Raw genomic sequence first — 7375 nt, 5'->3', positions numbered from 1 at the left:
CTTTTAACAGAGAACATCTACAGATGTACATTGTACACTGTATCACGAGTCATTTTCGCATAGCCATTGTCGCTCATGTACTTTCCTTCTGAGAATGTTTAAATTTAGCTGCAAGGACAAATAATGAATGAGTTATTTCTACTGTGCTTGAAGTTGCTCTACAGCGTAACTCAACATGTGAATACAAATTATGCTGTGACATACCGTGTTTAAAGGACAAGTCCACCTTCATATACATAAGGATTGAGAGAATGCAGCAATATTAGTAGAACACATCAGTGAAAGTTTGAGGAAAATTGGACAATCAGTTCAAAAGTTACGAATATTTTAAGTATCTGCGCAGTCACTGCTGGAAGAGAAGACTACTACAGTGTATGATGTCACATGCGTACAACTATATAAGGAAAATAAAAAGAGAATTTCACAAAACTTTACTTTTTGAATAAAGTGCACATTTCTTCGACTTGCTACTGACGTATGTTAAGGGTGATGTTATTCCCCCTGCCTTCTGAAAGAGAGAAGTCGAGTGTTCTTTTGTTATGCGAGACAAATGGAAATATGTTGAATTTTCTTTATTCTTTCTTTATATCGTTGTACTCATATGACATCACAAGCTATAGTAGTCTTTTCATCCAGCCGTGACTGAGCAGAAACTTCAAAAATTCATAACTTTTTAACGGATTGTCCGATTTTGCTCAAACTCTCACTGATGTGTTTTACTAATATTGCTGCATTCACTCAACCCATATGTCTATGAAGGTGAACTTGTCCTTTAATGTAGGCAAGGGGCTGAAAAGATAAGCATTTGTCAAGATTCATAATGAGATGGGGGTATAGACTAAACAATGTGTTTTGGTAAGCATACTGTCAGATAGGTGAAGATGAGACTTTACCTAAATGCTAAACAAACCCAAATTGCTAGTGAAGTGATCTGTTCATTCGTCCAATCCATTTTTTTTGACCCATGGGTATGATTAACAATCTGGTTCGACCAAGGAAATGAATAAAGTTAGTGAATCTTATCAGCCAGGCTTACAATGCCATCTGTGGGAAGAGCAGGCACATGTATGTTACTACTAGTGTACTAGTCTATATAATTCTAGTTCAACTAATCGGCCCCCCCCCCAAAAAAAAAAAAAAAAAAAAAAGAGACAGATACCTGCCAAATGAACATTAATACAGAGAAATGTGAAATCATGGCAGTCAAGGCTGCATATCTTGCCCTAGTCCACCCAAAATTTGAGTATGAAGCAGTGTGGGTTCCTCACCAGGCATTATTACTGTATGCTGTTATTTTTGCGTACAGATATTTTCACGAGTGAGAAGGTCACAGGCATTTTCACGAGATGTTGTTTTTGGCCCATTTGGCTGTTTGGCATAGCCTTCTCATTAACCCCTTCACTTAATAACTTCGCTTTATCTGTAATGTCATATCTATTCATATTATTGACAAATTTTAATGTGTGCATGTTTTATCAATTAAAGAGTACATCTACATGAATGAATGAATTAAAAAAAAAACCTGGTTTAAAAAAAAAGTGCTTATTCACAGATTGCGAACAGCATTATCATTCAGTTCAGTTTATTTTCATTCATCATAAAATACATTAAAAATACAGACACATACAAGTTACAACTACAAACTTAGAAAAAATTTGTTTCATGTAAATGGGGAATCAACAAAAAGAACTTTAAAGTCTTATGACATGCTAACTCCAGAAATATGAAACACTAGACTACATCAAGGACACAAAGCACAAACACAAAAAGAAGTACAGTAGATAACGTTACAGAAGTGGCCTTTCAAACAAATAAGTGACAGGAAGAATACAAACTCATAAGATGATCTTTATAATATGCACGTTTAAAACTATTAAAGGACAAGTTCACCTTCATAGACATGTGGGTTGAGTGAATGCAGCAATATTAGTAGAACACATCAGTGAGAGTTTGAGCAAAATCGGACAATCCGTTAAAAAGTTATGAATTTTTGAAGTTTCTGCTCAGTCACGGCTGGATGAAAAGACTACTAGAGCTTGTGATGTCACATGAGTACAACGATATAAAGAAAGAATAAAGAAAATTCAACAAATTTCATTTTCAAGCATAATAAAAGAACACTCAACTTCTCTCTTTCAGAAGGCAGTGGGAATAATATTACCCTTAACATACGCCAGTAGCAAGTCGAAGAAATGTGCACTTTATTCAAAAAGTAAAGTTTTGTGAAATTCTCTTTTTATTTTCCTTATATAGTTGTACGCATGTGACATCATACACTGTAGTAGTCTTCTCTTCCAGCAGTGACTGCGCAGATACTTTAAATATTCGTAATTTTTGAACGGATTGTCGAATTTTCCTCAAACTTTCACTGATGTGTTCTACTAATATTGCTGCATTCTCTCAATCCTTATGTATATGAAGGTGGACTTGTCCTTTAAGGAATGGGATATTTTGAAGTAGGGGCCTGAGCAGTCTATTCCAAACAAAGGATTTATTGGACCTTTATTAACTATACACAGCCTTGTCGCTGTACACAAGTGTAAGTCGCGTGCTAGTGCACGGCGCCTGGTTGGGCTAGACCTTCCTGTAAGTACTAAAGTAGCCACGTCGCACATTTAGCAACATAATTTCTGGACGACGATGCTGCATGCTGTAGAGCAATATTATAGATATGATCCCCTGTAAATGAAGACAAACATTGCCGACAGTAATAATTCACAACTTTTAATACACCACAGCCCAGGACCAGATCATGTCTTGTATTCCTGTTAATTGTATTATATTATTATTGTATTCTCAATGATTGTATAAATCATCTGTGATTGTAGCTAAACTTGAACTTACAAATTTGGTAATAAATCATTCATTCATTCATCCATTCATCCATTCATTCATTCATTCATTCATTCATTCATTCATTCATTCATTCATTCATTCATTCATTCATTCATTCATTCATTCATTCATTCATTCAGATCCCACCTGCTTCAATTGATTGACTGAAGTGCGAGACACGGCACAACACAAATTTCAAGATATGGGACTACGCAAATAGAACAAGTCGCAAACCCGTCTTATAATAGACGCCTTAGAATCCAGTCTCGTGAGCTACAAGAGTTAAATGATTTTCAGTTCATGCTTGGAATGATCAGCTCCAAGCACCTGACTTAGCCTGTAAGTTTGACGATATAAGAGTACTGATTACTTACTTCAATTGATAGTCTAAATACAGAACAGCGTCATCGAGAGCAGTGAACTTCTGCTGCTGTGTGACGTGTGTGAGATAGAGAGATCCGGATGACAACTCGACCCGCAGCAGCAGGCAGGATTCTCGGCGGCCGCGCCGAAGTCACGCGATTCGCAAAGTATTTTGGTGTAGGCCGGCCTACAATGTAGTGTTAATTACAACAGCTGCTACAAATTACAATACGTGTATTACAAACTGTAAGTGAAACCACACTGGTTCGCCTCGCGGAAGTCAAGTATAGGAAATTCTCAAACGTGCCAGGAACAATGAGGCAAGAGCCTCAGAGAATGGTTTCATTTCATATTTCAATAACAATGCTGATGTGCCAGAATTGTCCCATTCCAGTTCCACCTTTCAAATTTTGTTTGTACTTGCCCCCGAGTCCTGAGTTCAGCTTTGTTATTGACGTCCAGTCGGATACCTTTATTTACATCTAGATCTACTCCGGAGTCGATCTATTCCAAAATTTCACATAGCTCCGTCTTGGACATGATGCCATGATTGTATGTGTGATACTAACCAAGCAACAGTTATGCCGATCTTCATAATATACCAGGTATATCTATAGTAATTATTCAAATCATAACTATTCTTATCTACAGCTATCCACCTTTCATGGCCACGTATTTACATATCTATCTGTGGGCCTACATTTTATCTAGGCCCTATCTATATCCAAATATATATATATATATATATATATATATATATATTTATATATATATAATTATGTATAAACATGTTACGAATTCACGTATTGGCTCCAATTTAACGAAGAATAAACCGGTAATGCAATATAGAGTTTATTGAGCAACTCAATGAGTTGCTCAATAAACTCTATATTGGCGAAATATTGCATTACCGGTTTATTCTTCGTTGTATATATGTATATATATATATATATATATATATATATATATACAGTTGAACCTCTATTATCCGGCCTCCCTTTATCCGGATCTCTCTATTATCCGGACGCAATCTCGCCGTGATTTTTTTTTTAAATAATTACGGGAAGAAAGGGGGATTCCCAACTCCTTGAGAACTCCTACCCAAACACACATGAATTACATATTACTTCCAATATGATTAACATACATTGCATCAAATTTCCTTCCAAATTGCTTACCTTCAGACATTTCAACATCCCGAAACATCCCCAAATGTAACAATGAAAAGGTTGCAGTATACACATTACTACATGTGGTACCACAATGGGCTACATCAGTACATGTGTATGTACATGTACATGTATAAAGCATTGAGTCTCCCGTATCCGGCCAAATTCCTTATCCGGATGAGCCCCGGTCCCGACTTGTTCGGATACGAGAGGTTCAACTGTATATATATATATTTGTCCTCTATATGTTTTATATTCCTCTCCATCTACCCCCATCCCACTCCACCTCATCCCTGTTTCTCTTTCGATCGATCCATTTACAATTTTGGCACAACTGCAGCAGCTGCTGCTGACCGAGACAAGGTGTGGCCATAGAGATATTTCATTAAGTTCCCGTCCAACGCCGCATATGACGCAAATGAGAGTAATGGTATGGTATATACTAGGAAAACTCGTTATTACACTTCAACAAGTCAGTGCAGCACCTACAAAGAGAGTTTTTTTCTCACTACATAGGCCTACTCCTATCCACAAGCTTTTAGAGTCGCCAGCATTGGTGCAACATCTAGATGTTACTATGGCAAAGCGTTCACTCATTAAATTCATTGATATTGATTAGTACAGTATGTATACTTGCACAATCATTTGAAAACATAAATAGAGAAATGTCTTCGCAGGCTAAGGCGTACTCATTTCCATGAAGATTGATTTCTTTTTCTTTCTTTGTTCAAACCACCATTAGTATTTTGTTCGTCATAGTGTTGTTGTTGTTGTTGTTGTTGCTGCTGCTGCTGCTGTTTTTTTGACAGAAAAGAATCTAAAGGAGATAAGCTTGAAAATTTCACAGACCCAAAGGGTACCAAAACACAAATGACTGAAGTGAATACAGCATATTTTTGACAATGCAAATTTCATATTTGATCTGTAATATTTCACTTTCATCTACATGTACTTTTTTTAAATAAAAAAGAATGCCTCTTGCATTGTTACTCCTGCAAGAGATACATACACGTCTGCTCTGTTGTGCTCTGACGTGCGAAAAATTGAATGGGCGATAAGCATCTGCTCGGAAGAAACTTCATCCGAAAAAGTGTCATCAACTAAACCTGCGCTGGACTATTATGCGTTTGTATGTTTTTGGAATGATCTCGCTTCAGCAACAACAATAACAATCGCAATCTACTGATCAGAGACGTCGAATGAAGAAAAATGAAATTACGGGATATATAAGAAGAAAATGATAGAAGTGATGTAGGCCTACCTAAGTCGAAGTGTATAAATTGCCATAAAAATAAAAAAGAACAGAGCAGAGGAAGAGAAGAGGGGAAAAAAAAAGAAATAGAAAAGTGTAGACGAAAAAGATAACATTTGTATGATTCATCATTTTTTTTTTTGGGAGATGTTTAGATAATAATGTGTGCATCTGTGTGTCGGTGTATGCGTGTGTAAGTGAATTTAAATGAGTTACAGCAGGGGCAGATCCAGGATATGGAGGGGGCGGCGCACGCACCCCTCCCCATTTTTTTTTCTTTTTTATCTCATTTGTTTGAACAAAAAATAAAGGGGAGGGCGCCCTGTGCGCTCCCACTAGATCCGCCGCTGCGTTACTGTTCATGTTGAAATCCATTTTTAACGGAACGTCATTCTAATTATACAACCCACATACGATATCACCCGATCTGATCACAGGACTTGACTCAATGTCATCCCGTAGCATTCACATGAAGATTTCGGAATTTGGCATCAGTTTCTTATTTTAATGTAGTCCAGCAAAGATCTTATAAGAACTGAAATGAAACGAGTATCAGATAAATTTGGCATGAACCTGACTTAATCTGTGGAGAATTTAATGACCATTTCAAACGTCTGGAACGCAGCAGCGAGCACTGGAATCGCCTCTTAACGATTCAGGTGTATAATGTTCACTATGTATTCTCAAAATTCATCGTGATACTAAGTAACTCCTTAAAACTGGAGAACGTATAGTTCACATTGATATCGAGCATGGGGGAAACTTACGAGTTTGACGTGGGAAGAATTATGATCTATCTTATACGGGCCATTCAGACGAGCAAACAGGATATGATGCTTTTGCTGAAGAATGATTTTACGTTGGTGGATGGCAATATAATATAGAAGTTGATTAGAACGAGTATACTAGTAGGCGATGTCAGTGGTCAATGATTAATACAATAAGAGGCAATGCCCCAAGGAACTACGTTCCAAAAAACGATTTTTGTTATGTTTTAATCAACGATGATAAATAATGGATTTGGATCTGTATTCAGATTATGCGCGAGAAAACTGATGGAAAAGAGAATGAGGTAAAATGGCTGGTTATATTATGTTGGTCATCATATTCTATCCCTGAAACTTCCGACAGTTAACAGAATGTAGCGAACATAATCACATGATGAATACGCGTACATTCACGCTCATATGGGTTTGACAGATTTGATTTACTGGCTAAACTGTCGGATGACTAACTCACCCTGTTTCCTCACTTCTCTGACGATAATGATTTGATATATAGTTACGTAATGATTCCGATCTGGTATCATGCCTGCATGGACTGTGATATATAAGGACAAACATTTCACGCAACACTTAAGTGATGTGCCACGTATAAATTATAACTGATTGAACGAAAATCAAGTTACATGCATGTGAAATTGTGCAGAAAATTAATCGACTTCGACCACATTATTGTAACATGCCACCCCCCCCCCATATCATCAACAAAAAATAATGTGACTTTGACAGAATGCAAATCTGCACGACGTCGCAAAAACCTGTGAGTGTCCCCAAAATGCACTAATAGGGCCTATAAATAGGCCTATATAATTTCGTCGGTGTTTTCACGAACCGACGCTATTTCGATTTTGGTCAAAATTTTCAAAATCGAGATATTGGTACCAAATGAAAGTGCTTTCAAAACTCTACCAAATCCCAAAATTTTAGATCACAAAATTAATTATTCTTAATTTTATCAAAGAAAGAAAAAAAAC

Source organism: Diadema antillarum, unplaced genomic scaffold, assembly GCF_040938485.1.
Source record: "Diadema antillarum isolate AM-2024a unplaced genomic scaffold, OU_Dant_1.0 seq00001386_RagTag, whole genome shotgun sequence".
Lineage (NCBI taxonomy): Eukaryota > Metazoa > Echinodermata > Echinoidea > Diadematoida > Diadematidae > Diadema > Diadema antillarum.
The sequence above is the reverse complement of the archived record's forward strand: the minus strand, read 5'-3'. Positions refer to the sequence as shown.